Source organism: Urocampus carinirostris, chromosome 12 (assembly GCF_059441175.1).
Source record: "Urocampus carinirostris isolate Australia breed hairy pipefish chromosome 12, RoL_Ucar_1.0, whole genome shotgun sequence".
NCBI classification, from domain to species: Eukaryota; Metazoa; Chordata; class Actinopteri; order Syngnathiformes; family Syngnathidae; genus Urocampus; species Urocampus carinirostris.
Genome location: NC_142360.1, coordinates 30,507,725 through 30,528,046, shown reverse-complemented (window position 1 = coordinate 30,528,046; position 20,322 = coordinate 30,507,725). Strand labels below are relative to the sequence as shown.

Sequence of the window (20,322 nt, the reverse complement as noted above, 5' to 3'; positions counted from 1 at the left end):
CTATAGGTGAAATAATTTCCTTTGACGAGCTAACTTCCTCCCTCAGTAAAGAGACGCGGTTTCACTGTATGGCCCCGTATATTCGTTATCCTCCCTTTTAGGAAACATTACGGTATTTCTACAAAGGTAATGCCATAAATCGCAAATGGTTTGCATCTAAACAACGCATTTCAAGTCAATGAAGATCTTCAACAGCACTCTATAATGTGCTCCACACTACCCATTTACTTACTCTAGATGTAAAACAGTTCAATGTTGAAAAAGTAAGGTTTTTTTTTTTTTTTTTTTTTTCAATCTATTGTATTAAGGTTAGTCTCACTTAATTTTCACCAAATTATCTCTCTTAATATTTAATTAACTTTCCCCTTTATGTTTCTCTCTCTCTTTTTTTTTTTTTTTTCTTTAAACCAATTAAATCTACTATTTTAGCTTCACCTATTTAATGTGAAAATGGCATCCATTTATTTAAGAGTTATCTTACTCATTTGAATTTCACTCAATTCATTTTTTCCATTTTAATTGAAAGAGAAAAAAAGTATTTACAAACATTTTTTTTTTTCAATATTTTTGGTATAAAAATGCCCTTATCTCAAATTAGTGTATTCAATTCACTCAATTAGATTTTTCCTAGTCTTCCCAGTCCTTTTTTTACAAATTTTTTGAACTGAAAACAGGAATATTTTATCTTATTCGGTATTATTCCGGCATTATTTTGATTTAACGCATCTAAATGGCTCATTTATATTTTTCCTAAATTTCTCACTTTTATCCAGTAACACAGAGGCTCGATTGCGGTCGGGTCTTCCCTATAAATAACCCTTCATCTATGAGTTCATCGAGTATTTATTATTATTATTATTATTATTTTTATATAAAATACAATTGCCCAGGGGCAACTTTATTTTTCATTCGCTCTTTCTCAATCACACAGACGTCTTGTTTTTATCGTGATCACGTTCTTACATCTTGTTCTTTTTCCACTTATTTTCAATTGACAGAGGACTCCGCACATCCTTGTGAAATTTAACTAACTTTAAAGCGCTGGGTTAGGGGAGTCCACACCTCCCGCGGAATTTTAACTGTCTGAAAACTATTTACCTGATAGAGTCTAGAATTGTCAGGGTTTTTCTGTTAAGAATCTGCCCCCCTTTTTAAAGGAGGATTCTTAAACTTTGTTAAGATTTTCCTTTTCTACAAAGGGTTCCTAAGCTTTTCGACGGAGGATTCCTAAACTTTAAGAATCTGCCCCCCCCCGCTCGCGAGTTCTATTCTCCTAGTTCTTTTTACCGGTAATTTACATGCACACAATGTTGTGAATAAATTTTACTCACGATTCTCTAAGTCCTTGGCTTTCCGTCAACCGTCAGATCCCAGCCCGCGAGGGAAGGTCCAGTCCCGGAAAAAGGGTCTTTATGCTGTGGCCACAGTCTTTTCCTGGATTTTCCTCTCGCGTCCTGGAATCGTCTAGTCTTATGGAATCCGGCTTTCGAAGGACCAATTAAATGTTAGGTTTAATTTTCTAACATTTATAATAAAACACTCTACAATATAGGACAAAGAGAATCGGTTCTTTATAATTAGTTACTTTATTAATCATCATATTGAGAGCCGCCGAGGTTCTTCTGCTAGGCATCTTAATGCTCGCCCGTTCGGCTCGTTTCCTCAGCTGACTCTGAAGAAATCTTCTCCAAACGTCCCTTGTAATATTCAGTTTTCTATGTAGCGTTAATCAGTCTTCTTTTTGACAGCCTCTTCTCCGGCTGATATGTTGTAGGGCCTCCCTTGTGAAAGAGTTCATGTCCTTCGTTCTCACGATCTTTGGTGGAAAATAATCTTGAGTTATGGCAAAAAAGGTCATTCCAGGTCAACATGGTATGTGAGAACAGAAACACAGTCAATACATCAAAACACAACCCATGACCTTGGGAAGCAGTTTACAAGCTGAGAACTTCTTCTAAATGACTAAGAATATATATATATATATATATATATATATATATATATAACGTATTCATGTCAACTGTAGGATAAATAAAGTTATAAAACTCTATCAGTGGTTTATAGCACTTGTTTTCGGTTGAAATACCCCAGGGGTTGGCAACCCAAAAAGACGATATTTGACCAAAGCAGCAGAAGACCACGCTGGGTGGCACTCTTTTCAGCTAAGAACAGGAAATTGAGGCTACAATTTACACAAATTCATCAAAATTGAATGATAGAAGATTGGAAAAACGTTGCCTGATCTGATGAGTCTTGATTTCTGCTGCGACATTCGGATGGTAGGGTCAGAATCTGGTGTCAACAACATGAACACAAGGATCCATCCTGCCTTGTATCAACAGTTCAGGCTGTTGGTGGTGCTGTAATGGTGTGGGGAATATTTTCTTGGCACTCTTTGGGCCCTTTGGTACCAATTAGCATCATTTCAATGCCACAGCCTACCTGAGCGTTGTTGCTGACAATGTCCATCCCCTTATGCCCACAAGTTGCCCAACTTCTGATGGCTACTTTTGGCGTGATAATGCGCAATGTCATGAAGATGGGATCATTTTAGACTGGTTTCTTGAAGATGGCAATGATTTGGCTACAGCGGCATCGTACAATGTCGAAAAGGAATGGCGCCCCTTACCTCTGGAGCCAAGGGAGCTGGGTTTTTTTTTTTTACGGGGTGTCGAAAAATATCTGGACATGGCTGTTGGTTAGATTTTGTATTGTGTTCACCTTTTTTGAAGTAGAGGACAGTACTGTGGTGCTTCTTTCAGCCGCTACTGGCGCGTGGCGCTGTGAAAGGTCACCCAGCATCCACCGGGAAGAAAAAAAATCCGCTTCTTCTTCCAAGTTCATGTGTAAACATTCTGTACTGTCTATGCCGATACTCTTATATCCAGCGCGCGAAGAACTGATATTTTTATTGTTTAATATCTTTTGCATCCATTCAATACGGTTGGTGTAAAGTCTAAAGAAGAGGCGAGCGGTTTCTTTTGAAATGCAAGTGGAATAAGAAAGCTTGATGCGGTTGAGAAAATGGTCGGAACGCTTTTTTCAGCCACTTTTTGCCACGGAGGAGGATGTCTTGAAGCGCAAGTGCCAAAAGTAAGTAAAACCTCACTTTATTTATCTTTATAGAGCATATTATTTTATGAAATGTTTATTTTTTAGTACACAACAAAACCTTTTACTTAAACAAGCCTGAAACATACTTATATAAACCTTAAACATACAAAATAGCACTGAAGCTACTTACGAACCAATTCAACTTACAAATGATCGTCCGGAACCTAAGTTGGGCAGCATCTGTACCGACTAATCCAAATAATTTTCTTGGCTGCCCGTATGTTTGTCTTTCCTTCCTTTATTTTTCGTGCCATCCTTCTTTTATGTTCACACTGCAAATGTCAGACGTGGGTTGTAGGGCTAAACGACTTTGACTTGGCTATGAGTTCCAAGAAATTGTCTTATCTTGTCAGAAGGGGATGGACATCTTACACAGAAGCCATACCTTAAACGGCTTTGCTGATTTATGTCCTGTGTTCCTGCATGTGGTCTCAGGTAAATGAATATCACAGTGACATTTTTTAATCCCCCAAATATTTATCCACTGAATTGCATATTTTCCATCCTTATTTTGATTGTACAAATGCTCCCTTAAAAAAATACATCAAAGCCCACCAATCGCATCAAGCTTTCTTATTCCACCTTCATTTCAAAAGAAACGGCATGCCTCTTCTTTACAGCTTACACCAACCATATTGAATGGATGCAAGAGATATTAAGAAGTAAAAATGTCAAAGTTCTTGGCGCGCTGGAGATACAGTATAGAATGTTTACACACGAACTAGGAAGTAGGATTTTTTCTTCGGAGTGGATGCTGCGTGACGTCTCACAGCGCCACATGCCAGGAGCGGCGGAAAGAAGAACTACAGTGCTGTCCTCTACTCGGAAAAAAGGTGCCCACAACATAAGATTTAACTTTCAGCAACGTCCGGGTATTTTTCGAGATTTTTCGTTTTTTGTAAGTCGAATGGTCGTAAGTTGGGGGGCGTCTGTATTGTAATAGAAGATGAAAATCGCGCAGAAACAGTGATGTTCTTATTGTAAATATTACAGGGGTTTTTCTGGATACATCTGCAATGTCCTATTTAACTAAAAAGTGGATGTCCGCTACTGTGTAAACTGCAACAAGGTTATGAATGCGCATCCACAAGGCCAAGTATGGTCATAGATATATGTAATCCTCTTGATATATGTATTCTCCAATGCGTTTATGCAACCATTTTTCCGGCTTTGAAAGCATGAAGGCCCAATTAAAACTTTATACAACACAATCTGGAACAAAGTACCAATGCCATGTTTTTTTTTTCCAAGACACAAAAACAGCAGCAGGGAGGTTATACATTTTGTAACCAACGTCTCTTCAAGACTCAAGGAGAGTCGTCTTTCAATCCACACAGGGAAAAAAAGTACAGCCTTTTTTCATATTAATTGAATAAATAAAAGTGCCACCTAATATGTTAGTGGCTTATACATGAAACAGTTTTTACTGCACTTAATATAACATTCACTGAGATTGGATACTGCCTTTTGATGCTCTGGGCTTGCATTGGCTTGAAACCCAGTGGTTACCATTTTAAATCTCACTCAGAACATTACTTACCCCAAAAAATATTGGTTTAAAAATAACTTATCCGCATACCCATTTGCAAATCAAGTTAAGTGACTAAACAGGTAAAATGTTTTACCATTTGCTTAAAACAGCATTGTGCGATACAGGATACAGTACCATAAATCCACATCCTCAGCAGCTCACTGTTTTAGGGTTTCCCTTTCACGATCCCCAGCCTAACCAACAAAAAAAAATGTTTGAGTTCACTCTATATTTTCATTATTAAATGATGTTTTGAATAAATGAGCTTCGTTCAACATTTCCAGTATCTCTCCTTGCTACTCTCTGTCCGAACACAGGGCTGCTTGTTAAATGACTGCCCAAGCCAACTACAGTTAATATTTCAATAATTTCCCACCGTTACTATCTATATTTTACTATTATTTATGAAATGTAATTTGATTTACTGTAGTGGACCTGTCTAATCTCATAATGTAGCTTTATTGCAAATACGAATCACGTTTGTTTCATTGGGGATGATAATCTTTTATGATAATCTAGTACAACAAAATCAGATACTGGCACAATATTAAATCAGGACACAAAACGTTGTTTTTACTGTTATTGTTTTGTTTCCTGTTCTTGTAAAAAAAATAAACAAGCAAACACTGCTGCTTTGTTTCCAAACACGCGAGCAAGCATAAAGTTGAGGACAACTCTAGGTTGTCAGAAAATTATACTTTCAAAAAAAGTGCGAAGGAGTTGGCCTGGATCAAATCCAAACTGGCGCCCACCAATGATTATGATGCAAGTACAAAGGAGAAGAGAATGTGAGGCGTCCTAAAGGGAAAAAGGGGGAGTGTAGGTGTATTAATTCCCATTCCTCTCGCCTTCCTCGGCTGGGAAGTTCAGAAAACCCCCCAGACCCACCCCCCTTATCTTCTTCATTCTAAAAGAGGAGAAAAAAACAACAACTGTCACATTGACTGACGCCCATCTTGCATAGTATCTGTGTTATATCCCATAGCATCTACAGTTCTTCCCTGTAGTATGCGCTGCCATGTGGGAAACTGACACTATCAATTTACGGGAACAAAAGACTTTCTCAGCGAGAGCAACATGCATCTTTTTGGGGGGCCCTTGAGACAAAAAACAGAAGAAATAAATCAAAAAATAAACGAGAAGAAATCATGACGCCCCCACTTTTACCTGCATCCAAAGAAAATGTAGGACATTCCTGATGCCAGAAATAACAATTTCACTCGCAATTATCTTTTGCAATGCATCCCTTTGCAGTCAAAAGTTGCTGTTTAATTTGTTTATCTTGCACTTTAACGCAAACTTGGCCAAGTAAGTGGCAAGCCAAGCATAGGGGGGTCAAAACTTTCACCATCTGAGATTGGACAGTGCAGACATTCGAGCGACGTGTACTTTTGTTTTCATGTTCTCCAACTTCATGATGATTCTGTTGTGTTGTTTCTTTCAGGTGTTGCGTCGTGAAATACCTGACATTGTCTTGTATTGAGAGTCTAGGTGAGTATTTCTCTGTATTTTCTTTCTTTTGGTTATTGTGATGTAACTGATGAGGAAAAACAGGGCCAATAGATCTAGATGAGATTTGTGGTTCCCACAGTATGCTATTGCATAAACACAATATAGCGATTGATCAACAGTATCTTAGAGAGAAAATCACCTAAAATACTGAAACACTTATTCAGGCTTTTGAAAACAAACGAAAGCTGATGCGTATGATCATTTGTAGACATTTTTTGCCAGATAAAACTAATTAGATGGAATGCCCCACTCTGTTACATTTGTTTGTACATGTTGTGGGTGTCGCATCTTCAACATGTTCAATTTTTCATATTTTGGATGGTTTGATGACATTTAAGAGGTATGATTTTTTTCTTTGTCATACATTATTTGGGCGTCTCTTCTCTCTCTTTCCCAAACAAAATTATTCATACATACAATTTAAAAAATAATCCCACCACTCTTAAATAATAAAACACTCAGTGTAATCGACTGTTATGTACATCAAACCTCAGCCAACCCAAAATACTCCCTAACATTATTATGTTTTATGGGCACATAAAATGTAATTGAATTGTCTTTAAAATGTTGTAAAAAATACATTTTGTGTTTGTATAATGAGTTAAGAAGCACTATTCACCTGATTTTGAGTCAGTGTTAATGGATGTTTACATCAATGTTGGTCAGGACTAAGGTAACGACCAATTGTGGCCCTGCTTCAAAAAAGCTGGTGTACAGTTAGTTTTTTAGCAGAGGCAACGTTCTCGCCATATCTCAACCCTATTCTTTGAAATATCCATCTTCAGAGGGGGGTAAAAACTGGTGCATTTTTTTTGGGGAACCAAAGTCTAAATACACGATAGCAATCAACATGTTGTTTTTAGCGGTCGACCAATGTAACACGTATTGAAATCCTTAGGATTAATGTTCACTTTAAGTAGACTGTAAATTAATAAGATCGATTTAAAAAACACAAACCTAAGTAAATAAAAACAAACTCCAAGAGCCATGAAGAGATCAGCAGGTTCGAGAGCGTTCTCCATTCGGGCCCCAGTGCTGTGGAATGCTCTTCCCCCTGAGATTTGATCTGCAATCTCAGTGGAACTGTTTAAATCTAGGCCTAAAACACACTTCTATTCTATAGCATATGAATAACCTATATTTTATGTTGACAATATCTGTGTATTATTTGTTATTGCAACATCCATTGCAGCCTGGTCATCCTGGAAGGGGGATAACCTCATGTGTGGTCCCTTCTCAGGGTTTCGTCATTTTCCTCATGTTGAGGTTTTTGTGTTTTTCCTTGGCCTCATGCAGGTTTTAGATCAGGGGATGGTGTAATAATAGTCTGCGGTTTGCAATATACTGTGGTCTGTGCAGCCCTTTGAGACCCTTTGTGATTAAGGGCTATACAAATAAACATGACTTGACTTGACTCTTACAAAACCACAACAATGTTAGGTGGATGTGACGGTACTCATCAAAAATCAATTGTTTTTGTGCTATGTGTCCCCCACCCCCTTTTCTTTTGCATAGATAAACACAACATTTATTTGCATTGCACTTGAATGACTGAACACATTTTTCAAAAAACGAATTGCAACTCAAAGTTCTGTATAAAAATCATTCAATATACAATAAAATAATTAAATCCCCCCAAAACCCAGAATGCCAAATACTCACAGTACCCATGTAATAAACAAAAATGACAGTCAATGACCCTAATACGTTTTAGCTTCTTCACACACACACACACACACACACACACACACACACACACACACACACACACACACACACACACACGATGGGTAAATAAAATAAAACAAATCAATAATACATAAATAAATACAATAAAGGTAAAACACAGTCCAACCATGTGAGGAAAGGGACCAGAGGGAGGCTCATCAACACTCATGAGGATGGCAGCAGATGGAATTTAAATAGACAGTATTATTTTGCGTCTCCTTGTGGTAAAAACAATTTGATTCATTCAAGAAAACATTATTGATTTCAATAATAAGCAAAAATGCATGAACTGTCATTGGAACGTGCTTTTAAAAAAATATTGTAGTTTAATAATTTAGCATTTATTTTACATAACATGAGCCCCACTCAAAATGAGCTGACATAGTTGTCTGCCATCTTGCTGCTATGGGTACCCAAAAAGTAAAATGTAACGTTTTGTTCACTTTTAATATAAGTTGTTTTCCTACTTCATCGGGCATTGTAGCACTAGTTTTCGGTTGAACTTCACCATGCAGGGATATCTAATGGTCCAATAACACACACTGTCCCTTTTAAGCTCTGCTCCTATCAGCCAGCTAACCACACCTTATCAGTACAGAGCCCCCCACAGGAGAAAACACTAAAATTTTGGATAAAAACATTTGAAAACTAAAACATAAAATAACCCTACAATAAAATGGAACGTTAAATGTACCACACCAAAGCAAAAGAAGTAATGATAATAAAAATCAATAAAAAAGTATTCATTAAAAGCCCAAAAAGTATGCTTTGAGCCACAATGTTCCTTCTCAAAAATACCGCTGCACCTCTTTCTGTAAAAAGCATGGGAAAGAAAAATTGTGCAATTATGTAGTTAGGGCTAAACGTAGTCGACTGTGATTGAATTCGTCTCGCACCCGATGACCCAGTCGTTTAAAAAAAAAAAAAAAAAAAAAAAAAGGAAAATACATGTTACAAAAAGAGTTATGCAAGTGAGTTTGACTTTTCTTTGTCAGCTGTGTTAATAACGAGCCTCTTCTGAGCTTGAAGGCCATAATAATATCCAAAAGAGCATTTTTGAATTCCTGCGGCTGTCGGGTCGAAAAAAATGGGGATGGGAGCGTGGGGGAAACGTGCCAGAGATGGATGCTTGTTGGTTTTGCCTCTTTGCATTCCTCACGCTGATATGGGGTCCAAATTTCTTGGAGCTGCCTTCCAAACCCAGGGATGAGTTGCCAGGCCAGCTGCCAACGCGAATTTCAAGAACGCGCTGTAGGATATTCGACTGTTTGAGATTGACAGACGGACTTGTTCGTTAATTGTGTTTAAAATGCAGTGCTTATGGATCTGTGTGATTGCTGCTTTCTTTGCTGGGTAAACATCTTTTCATAGATTATTTTCAAGTCCCACTTTCATTCAAGCCTTTTCTGTCATCTTTAACTACATGTAACATAATCCGTATCATCCTTGTGGGTCCTGAAATTTCCAAAATAGGCTGTGATCATTCAATCTTGAGAATTGTCACAGCTCCTAATGGAAATTATTCCTTAAGTTGTCCAAGGATGCTAATTTCAGCAAACTCAGATGTGTGCCACAAACATTACATACAATAGAGAACATTCTAGCCTGTTTTAGCTCAATACTTATGCAAGAAAAACAAAAACATAAAAAAACATGCAAATCTAGGAAAACACATCCGCCTAAACGTTGCAGAATTCAAGCAAATATTGTAAGATTTCAGAAAACCAGAAAACAAATGTCCCTATGCCTAGAATACATAAAACACTTAGGTTAAAGAAAAATGTAGGTGAGCATAGCGAGAAGAAAAAAATAAGTGCCAGAAGGTTTATCTTTTACAAAGATATGTATTTTTTAATGTTTGAAATATATATATCTCATCTCATCTCATCAGCCATACCGCTTATCCTTATTAGGGTTGCGGGGGGGCTGGAGCCCATCCCAGCCATCTACGGGCAGTGGGCAGGGGACACGCTGAACTGGTTGCCAGCCAATCGCAGGGCACACGGGGACAGACAACTCACTCGCTCAGTCACACCTAGGGACAATTTGGACCGGCCAATTCACCTGAAATGCATGTGTGTGTATATATATATATATATATATATATATATATATATATATATATATATATATATATATATATATATATATATATATGTGTATATGTGTGTGTGTGTATGTATATTAGAGTTTGAAATTATTTACTCTGTATTCTTATCTGTGGCCTGTTTTTGTATCACATGCCTCCACAAGCACTTTAGTTTATTTTACCGCACTTGCTTGTAATCTGGTTCTGAATGTGGTGCGGCAGCAGTGGCCTTAGTCACTTTTTTTTATTTCAACGTTTTCAAAAAATTCAGGTCAAAGAAATGCACAGTGGTCCATGTGAATTTATGTATGCAGACCATAAAAAAAACTTTAGACAACTCTGATTTACTGTAAAAGCTCTCCAAAGATCATGATTCGGCTGTAGCCAACCTCACACATAAAGATGACCTGATCTTTGTTTTACATTACAATATCACTGTAGAGCATGACACACATAGGGACCAATCCTGAAATCATTTTTTTCTGGCGCAGAAATTTCCCTTAATTATGTTTGATCTCAGCAACAACAAAAAAATGCGCCAAATTCCATAAAAGGACCTGGAAGCAGTGATTAATGTTGTTGTCTCCTAGAAAAATCTCATGCTTGGAAACCAACAATTTTGAATCATTATTATTACTATTATTTTTATCATTTTTTTTTATGAAAAATGCAACATTGGGGTGGACATATTATATATCTGCTACTTCGTTCTTCCTCAGTCAAGGTTGTGTTGCCTGTATCTCACGTTCCAGTGTAAAATGAATCAACATTTTTCAGTTATTGTACATCTGAACTTGCAGGTGAATTGTCTTCAATAGAGGTGAACGGGTGTATATGGGTTTGGAAAAATCTTGTTTAAGGCAAAATGTTGTAGAACCTGTAAAATTTCCCAGACATGGATTTTTTTTTTAACAACTTGAACCCAGTGAGTGCTTAATTGTCACTCAAATGACAGTTAAGAATGTTCAAATGTCGTTTTTCACTTTGCCTGTGGCCAAGGGCGCACTAGGTCTCAAATGCAAAAGGGGAATTTGAGATGGTGAGGCCCCTGATGCTCATGTCTGATGTCGGAACTTCTTTTTTTACATTGGTTCTACCGTGCGACTAAGCCGATGGGATAGCAACTGATACCATAAGTCTTTACATTTTTTTGTCCGAAAAACTAAAGGGCCTAATTACATTGTCTCCCAGGTTTTTTCTTTTGTGGATGTGCCACTGGAAACAAATAAGAGCCAAATTAAAAAAAAAAAAGTTTTCTTTGATGAATGAAAAACAATTACTAAACAATTTTATTATTTAATAAAAGGTGCATCCTGTACTTTTACGCCGTCGGTAGCTTCGGGTTTTATAGTTCTACGAACTTTCTAGGGAAACGCAAGTAACCATTTAGCCCAGTAGTCCCCAAATTTTTCTGTACCACAGACCAGTTTAATGTCTTTGCCCGGCTCAATAATAACATAAGAAATAATAATGATAATAACAATAATAACAATTACAATAAGCCTAAACCAAAGTGTAATCACTAGACCACTATAGCTGTATGACATAGGAAAAGGCATTCAATTTTATCTCCTCATCACACTTTCTTTACTCATGGTACCAAAGACCAATGTTAGAAAATGAAAAAAAAACATAGTCGTATTGAATAATAGAAATCAATGCAAAAACCAGCGTAAGAAGGGAAATTCTTATGATGATAAATCGGACTTTAAAGGACATTTTAAATTTGATTTTGGGAATGTGTTCATCATTTATGTTGTCATAAAATGATTTTAATCGTAGCCCCGTGTATTCAATCAATGTAGTACCGTTATTAAAAGAAGCATGATGAAGAGTTAAAATATACGGCTTTCCTATGACATCTATTTTCCTAGCTGTCTAGTGGTTATGATGCTGTGCTTTCACAACTGTGGTCCAGGTTTGATACACATTGCATCCAATGTGTGATCAGTGATGTTTATTGACTGATCCATCATTGCTCAAGTATGGGTATATACTACCATAAAGCCTCATGTACAACATGCACCCAAACTTTGAGTTATCTTGTAGGTAAAGAAACAAAAGCCAACCTTTTTTCTAAAATAAGGCAATCCTTTTTTTTTTTCTGTGCGGCCCTGCACCTAACAACCCACAGTCCGGTCCCAGTCTAACGATCGGTGGTTGCTTACAACTGTTTTTTATTTTAAACTTGATTTTTATTGGGCTTTTATCTTTTTGAACGCAAACAAAAGTTCCAAACATCGCAAATTTGGGGAATATTTAACGAGTAATTTTCAGAGTCCAGTCAGTTTTTGGAAGTGGTGTCCTTTGTTATTTTACAGTCCATCCATTTTACCCCTTTTCTCCTTGAATTGGGTCCCCTGTGTTGTTATTCAAAATGTTGTTCACTCCATTCCAAATACTTGCTCCACAGTGCACACCCACTGCTCCACATTGGGAGCCCTTGTTTGTACCGTTGTGTTATTACTTTTTGATTGTTGTCAGAAGAAAAAATGGTACCAGGTACTTCTTTTTTCTTTTCTGCAAAATGTTTCCCCATAGGTAGCACCGCGGGTGTGCGGCACAGTTCTGGGGTCACGAGATCGAACCCCCTGTGTGGAGTTTGCATGTTCTCCCCGTGCTTGCGTGGGTTTGCTCCGGGCACTCCGGTTTCCTCCCACATTCCAAATACAGGTTAATTGATCGGTCAAAATTGTCCCTAGGTGTGAATGAGCAGGCGCATTGTCTGTCCCTATGTGCCCTGCAACTGGCTGGCAACCAGTTCAGGGTGTCCCCTGCCCACTGCCCGAGGATTGCTGGGATGGGCTCCAGCACCCCCGCGACCCTATTGAGGATAAGCGGTGCAGATAATGGATGGATGGATGGATGTTTCCGCAAATAGAGCATTTTGGTATCCATCCCATATGCCTTTTTCTTTATTGTATACCATAACTTCTCACAGTCTTTGAGCCCATGGTTGATGAACTCCTCAAAATCGCTGACCACTGATCCAGCCAATGTATTTTGGTTGATTTCAAACTTCAGATGTTGTAGCTGTTGTTGGGAAATCTGAACATATTTCGAATGTCAGACATGTTTGCACTAAATGTGCTCCCATGCAGTTCATTGCGACATCACTTTTAGCGTGTCACAGTGGTAAAAAGTCCACGGCATGATGAGACAAGGTGGTCCAGAGCGGTTGTCTCTAATGAACATGGTGCTATTAGTTAGTGACACATTGCCTCCGGTGTTCACATCCACCAACGTCTGTTTAACAAAGCATCCTGACTGCTCCTTTGCCAGTACCGTGTGGGATTTGTCTCCTTATGAGCGTCACATTTGGTACGTATGGGATGAGCAAGGCGGGTGTTGCCGGGCTGCGTTGTCAGAGGGCTAATCATTGTGTTGATATTGACAGTACTCTTTTGATTTATTTGGATTGTTCTTGGAGAGCTGTGGGGAGAAATAAGGTGAATTTTGATTTAAACTCATTCCTCTCGGAAAAGGTAAAGCACTCACTGGATCTGTGAATAGAATAGAATATACCTTTATTTGCACGTCACACTGGGTATCTGTATATTGTATTCTTTTGGCTTTATTATTGTATTGTTCTCAGCTCAGGGATGCTGCTGGAAATGTGAATTTCCCTTAGGGGATGAATAAAGTATCTATCTATCTATCTATCTATCTATCTATCTATCTTTATTATCATTGTTACAAAATGGGTTGAAGATATTGTGACAAGGAAATTGGACGTGGCTCTGTAAAGATAAAAGATTAAAAAAAATAAAAAGGTAAAAAGAATTTGGATGTATATGAACACAAAATATTTACACACAAGAAGAGATCCGCAGGTTCGAGAGCGTTCTCCATCTGGGCCCTGGTGCTGTGGAATGCTCTTCCCCCTGAGATTCGATCTGCAACCTCAGTGGAAATGTTTAAATCTAAGCTTAAAACACACTTCTACGCCATAGCATATGAATAACCTATACTTGATAACACATGTATCATTTGCCCTCATGTAGGTTTTAGATGAGGGGATGGTGTCATAATAGTCTGTAATAATAGTTTGCAATAGTCTTTGATCTGTGCAGCCCTTTGAGACTCTTTGTGATGAAGGGCTATACAAATGAACATGACTTGACTGACACTAGAAAGTGTGGGCAGATAAAATCAGAAAATATTTACATTGGGTTTTTACTTACAGTGGATCGTAGTAGTGCAATATGCAGTAGTGCAAATAGGCAACATTGTGCAAAGTAACGATGGGCATGAATACAATTTTACATCTTTATGAGGTAGTGTGTTTGGATTGGTATTCCTCCTTAAAGATCATTTGTGGAGAGTTTCAGTTTTTTTGTGCAGTGTGTATTTAAGGCGGTGATGGCTCTGGGGAATGAACTATCTTTGAGTCTGTTTGTTTTTGTTTTGTGTAACCTGTAGCGTCTGCCAGAGGGCAGCTGGTCAAAGAGGTGGTGGCTGGGGTGAGAAAAGTCCTCGATGATGTTTTCTCTTCTGCTGGGGTAGCAAGAGCAGGCAATGTCCTCCAAACTGGGCAGAGAGCAACCAACGATACTCTGGGCTGTGTTGATGACCTTCTGAAGTGTTTTCCTGTCTGCTGCCATGCACCCAGCATACTACACCATAACGCAGTATGCCAGAATGCTCTCCACTGTGGCTCTGTAGAAGGACACCAGCAGCTGCTGGTCCAGATGATTTTTCCTGAGCACTCACAGGAAACTGAGCCGCTGCTGGGCCTTCCTTACCACAGCTCTGGTGATTGCAGACAAGGAGAGGTCGTCGGAGGAATTTGAAAGAGTGGACTCTCTCTACACAGTCTCCATTTATAATGAGTGGGACTGGGTTCTTGCTTTTCCCCCTGAAGTCCAGTATGATTTCTTTTGTTTTTGTGAAGTTCAATAGGTTTTTTTTCGAACACCTCGTTGTCAGTGACTTCACCTCATCCCTGTACGCCGCCTCGTCCCCTTCAGAGATGAGGCCGACCATGGTAGTATTGTCTGCGAACTTAACAATTGTGTTTGTGAGGTGGGTCGGTGAACAGTCGGAGGTGTAGTAGGTGAAAATGTAGGGGGCTCAGTACACATCCTTAGGGGGAGCCGGTGCTCAGTGTTTCACGGAATGTGGGCGGTTTGTGAGGAAGTCCATTATCCAGTAGCCGATGGAGTCCTAGGTGAGTGAGTTTCTCCACCAGGATCTCCGGGATAATTGTATTGAAGGCTGAGCTGAAGTCCAGGAAGAGCATTCTGATGTAGCTGCCCTGGTAATCCAGGTGGCTTAGCGTGGTGTGAAGTGCGGTGTTTATGGCGTCATCAGTGGAGCGGTTTTCCCTGTAGGCAAACTGATGGGGGACCAGTGTGGGTGGTAGGGAGTCCTTGATGTGCTGGGACACCAACCTCTCAAAGCACTTCATGACCACAGGCGCAAGTGCAACAGGCCTGTATCTCTTTCCACTGCTGACTTCTTGGGAATAGGAATGCTGGTGGAGGTTTTAAAGCAGGTTCAGGATTGAAGCAGGTTCAGCACAGTCCCTGAGTACCCTGGTTCTTCATTTGGGCCAGCTGCCTTCCTGGGGTTTACAGTTCTCAGCAGACGTCTTACTTCATGCTCCTGAAGTGTCTGTGTGTTGCTGCTGGTTGTTGGTAGGTGTGGTGTGACTGCTGGTGGCCTTCCAGCTTCAAAGCGAAAGTGATATGTGTTAGTCTTTGGTATCTGATACCTTTTACCTAGGATGGCATTAAACAAAGTTGATATTTACTTTTTTATGTTGGGTTAATTATCTTTTTTTGGTCATGTTTCCAAAACTCAAAACTAACAAAAATGAAAAAAAAGAGACTCTGTGTTTAGGACTATATTTGTACAGACAGTGAACGTTAACTATTGAATTGTGGGTTACCTTTATTTTTCTCCTCGTTTTATGCGAGTCAATGTTGTTGTTTTTCAAATGTCATTCCTAGATGATGCTAAGAGAGCCTTGTTCTACATGTTTTTCTTATCTTAAAATATGTTCCTCTACTAATGTTAAACTATCAATTCAGATTACAAAGAATACCGTAAATTCGGAATAGCTGCAAATTTGCAGCTAATTTATGCATTTTTTTCTAACGGCCGTTACGGGTGCCCAAGCAGTAAAGGTAAGAGTAAGCCATGTGGAATATGTGTCGAGGAAGACAGAAGTTTATTGTAATTTCGTGTTTTGTTCATGAATAAAATTTGCGCGAACCTTCATCATGGAAAAGGGGAGGGCTCACTACCATATTGGGAATAATTTTACGAGTCTGTCTATTTGTAAACGAAAATAATTTGGTGAAACAAATGGATTACAAAAAGGCACGTCCAACATAGCAAGCAGAAATGATTTAGGATTTCTATTTACCTGTCAGCATTATTGTGTGTTTCGGAATAAATATTTTATATGGTTTGATTCTATGGACTTTCCTTGATGGAACACAGGCATTCAAAGAAGTTGAAGATTTTGTAAGGTTTCTGTGATGAGTATATTTAGAAATCACAAGAGTTAAGGTTTTGCACTGTGGCCTGACATATTTCAGTGACTTGTGATATCGTACAGATACATATTTGTTTACCAAAACAAAGATAGGGATAGTCTACCAACCAACCAACCATTTTACTTATCCTCAATAGGGTCGTGGGGGTGCTGGAGCCCATCCCAGCTATCTCCGGTAAGTGGGCAGGGGACACGCTGAACTGGTTGTTTCTTGGGTAGATCCCTAAACCACTAGGGGCACCATTTCCTGTGGTGTGTCTTAGGCAAGTTCAACCTGGTGGCAGGATTAAGGTACCATACATTATTAAAACTCTTTCTGCGTACCATCTTTCTTTGTAAATCTTTCATGTTTCTATGTGGGCACCTGCGGCAGGTGCGGCTTATGTATGTACATGATGGTTTTTACTTAAGCTGCACCCAGTACATTTTTATCAGGTGCGCTCTATAGTACGAATGTTACGGTAATTGACTTTTATTTTGATACATTTATTTTTTGCCTATTAATATTTTGCTGATATTGGAACACATTTATCTGATATTGGTCATGATTGGGTAAATTTAAAGGAAAACGAATAGTCTAATGGCCCTTTTTTCTAAGAATCCTTATTAGTCAACCTATTACTTCTTTGGAGTTTCTTAGAAATTATATGGAGATTGACTGTTTTGACCAGTGATTTGATCTTTTTTTTATATAAAGTAATAAAGTAATGATACACCTTTTTCCCTCTTCTATCCTAAACCATTTTCCTAAACAATTTTTGAAGAATCTAAATAGATATGAATAATGTTTATTGAATTCTGATATGTTCAAACTTTATTAGACACCCAAAATAAATAAATAATACCTCAATAGATTTTAAACTTGCGAGAAGGACAGGAAGAGAAGCCTTCAGATAATTCTTACCTGTTGAACTGCACTCCCTTGAGCCCTTACTTTTTGTTCAATCGCCTGGGTTACAAAAGCAGATCCTCCGAGAGTGGTGCTTCTTAATTATTTTCGGGTTACGCCGCCACTCGGAAGAATAAATCCTTTGCGGTCCCCCCAATACCAAGATTTTTCCCCGTATTTTATTGGTGGGGACAAAACATTAATTCCTCCAAATCCGTGGTAACACGTCACCTCTGTTCATGTCAAATCTTCGCTTTTTTTGCCTGTCAAGAAAGAAAGTTATCAGGCTGATTGGGGTGTAATACCGGGGACTGATTACAGCAAGTGATCAAATTTTTACTTGCTCGCAGCCTCTGTCATAAAATTGATAATATGTGGCTTGCCAGTAATGTTGATCGCATTATAAAATACATTTTTAACCCCCCCAAAAAAATGTACCAGATGATGGCAGTAGCCATTTTGGCCACCTTGGCCATGTGAGAATTTCCGACATGGCGACTGTCAATGAATAAAGGAGAGTTGCCTGTGAGGGCCGCCACTTCCATGACATCTGGGAATTTTTTTTTCACCAAAATCCGAAACAACTGCCTCTGCCTAATTTGCCAAGAGACTGTGGCTGTTTTCAAAGAATATAATATCATGAGGCCCTGCCAGACAAAACATGCTGACTACTCAAAGCTAACTGGAAACGAATGCTGTGAAAAGGTGAAGCAACTGGAATCTGTTTCCACTGCAAAATGAAAATGCTACAAAGGCGAGCTACAATGTCGGGACGCTGATTGTCAATCACAGCAAACCTTTCACCGACGGTGAATTTATTGATGCCAGGCTGAATAGTCAGCCCTCACTCAATTTCAGCAAACCAAGTCTGACCCTGTTTCTGAAAAGTTTCGACACCCAGGTATAATGTCTTTAAGTGATCGCTTACTTTATTTGGCTTCATGATGTCCGTTGCCAACATTTTTATGTGGCAAGCACACCAATCGTCAAACATACAACAACAAACTTCCCTGTTTTTGGGAGAAGACAGTTGCCTGTCTCCTCATCCAGGTATAATATTTTTCACCGGGTCACTTGTCACACCATGCACTGCGTGGAGGCAAATTACAAACAAAACACTCTGCCAATAAGAGCGCCACTGCTCCACCAGTATAGTGGTGATGCATTTGCACTTGGTTCTGGGAAAGAAAAAACAAAATATTCCCCAAGGTCAAACGCCCCACTATTTGAGAACCACTGCCCGAGAGGGTGTGGGAAATCACACAACAACAATATGATTGGCCTATAGTAACGATTATATAAAAGTTAGAACGATGAACAACCTTGCGTAATAATAGTCAAAATAACGAACTGGCATTCTATGAAATCTCCTTTGCAGGTGTCCAATATTTAAAAGAGAATAAACTATCAGAATCATTGATTGATTCTCAAAATAATCAACAGATTAATCAAATTTTAAAATAATCATCCATCGCAACCCTATTACATCTGAGACTTTTTGATTGTCCAAGGACTTAAGTATATATTTTTTTCTGTTGTTTTAACACGGTAAGAACAGTGTGCGATTTAGTGGCAAATTTGGTTGTTGTGAATGACTTCCTTGTATAGCTTTGAAACACTGAATACAGACTTAAAAAACAACAGCATGTTTTGCGCTGAAGATCAGGGCCTGTTTTGAGAAGGGCGCGATTACGGAATAAAGCCCGATTTGAGCCACTATTGTCAGCATGATCATCCTATTGGCTAAGGAAAGTTAGGAGGCTCGTTAAAAGGGGTAAATAAGACGCGCTTAAGGATGGACAGATGTGATTAAGATGGGCTACGGTGATTAAGGGGCTGATACGGATACTGCTCCGATAAACAGCCTGAGCCGGGAGTCAATTAGTCTAAAGCTGGCCAAAAACAACTTATTTAACTTTTCACTTAATCTTCTTTTTGGTGGGGGTAAAAAACTGCAGAGTGAGCAGTGATGAGCCAAACAGCTGGAAGCTTCTAACCCAAGGTCCAAAACTCTGACCTTAAACTCCAAATGCTTTCAGGCAAACACTTTCATTCTTTTTCCTTCCTTCTCCACATTGTTGTTCAGAGTGATACAGCACTAATTCACAATAATATGAAATATGGTAATGCAATCCATATGTACTTTCATATATAAAACCAGAAGGCAATTTAACATTGCAAAGTAAGGTTGTTGAGTTTTTTTCTGGATGTTTCTGCTGCATTTTTATGATAAAGGTTTTTTTATTATCCTTGTTCATGCATTAACAATTTTACATCTTATGGTGAGCAACGCACAATTGTTTATTGCATTTTTTTTAAACTCAAATGTTTCAAATTCTGTTTTTACTTTGCCATTTATATCTGTTGTGTGATTTTTTTTTTAACTCAACGTGATTGTAACTATAACACATACATCAAATTGTCACGATCAAATCGAGCAGATTTAATATTCAAAATACCCGTCGTAATTAGCAAAATGCCGCCTTACCTAATCTAAAGGAAAGTATACTGCATGATCTTGCATGTCTATTAAATCACATCAGCAGACGTGGATGTCCTGTTGATTTTTTTTCTTCCTACAACGCTTACTGGTGTTGGATCATTTTTGGGGGGAAGATTAAACTTGACTAAACCTTGTGTGGGGCCCGCAGCGATCAACATCTCTGGAAGTGATGTCCACATTTTAACATCCGTCATGGTCGAAAAGAAGCCAAGTAAGAATCCACAGGCATCTAGTAGTTCAGGCAAAGGTTAGCTCAACTATTCAGGTGGGTTTTTATAGTGATGCAACTTAATCTCTGCTACAATACAGTACACTGATGAAACAAATCTAGCAAAATGACTTTTTTTTATCCCATCATTTGCCCTCCGAAATCAGATGCTTGTGAAGTTAAAATAAAAAAAGGGAAAGAAAAGAACCCTGTGGTGAGCTTAGCCGCATGCTATTGTGTTCA

The 20,322-nt window shown here is 38.6% G+C and overlaps 1 protein-coding gene across 6 annotated transcripts in view; it reads left to right on the top strand.

Moving 5' to 3' along the window:
- lpp (LIM domain containing preferred translocation partner in lipoma) overlaps positions 1–20,322 on the top strand; it is a 206,936-nt gene that overhangs the window by 26,985 nt on the left and 159,629 nt on the right. For 5 of the 6 annotated variants that reach the window (XM_088348866.1, XM_088348863.1, XM_088348861.1 and 2 more), the window contains exon 2: positions 6,090–6,136. The exons of the other annotated variant lie outside the window; for it this stretch is intronic. The gene's annotated coding sequence lies outside the window, so the exon portion shown is untranslated. The remainder of the gene's footprint in view (positions 1–6,089; positions 6,137–20,322) is intronic. 6 annotated transcript variants of the gene reach the window in all.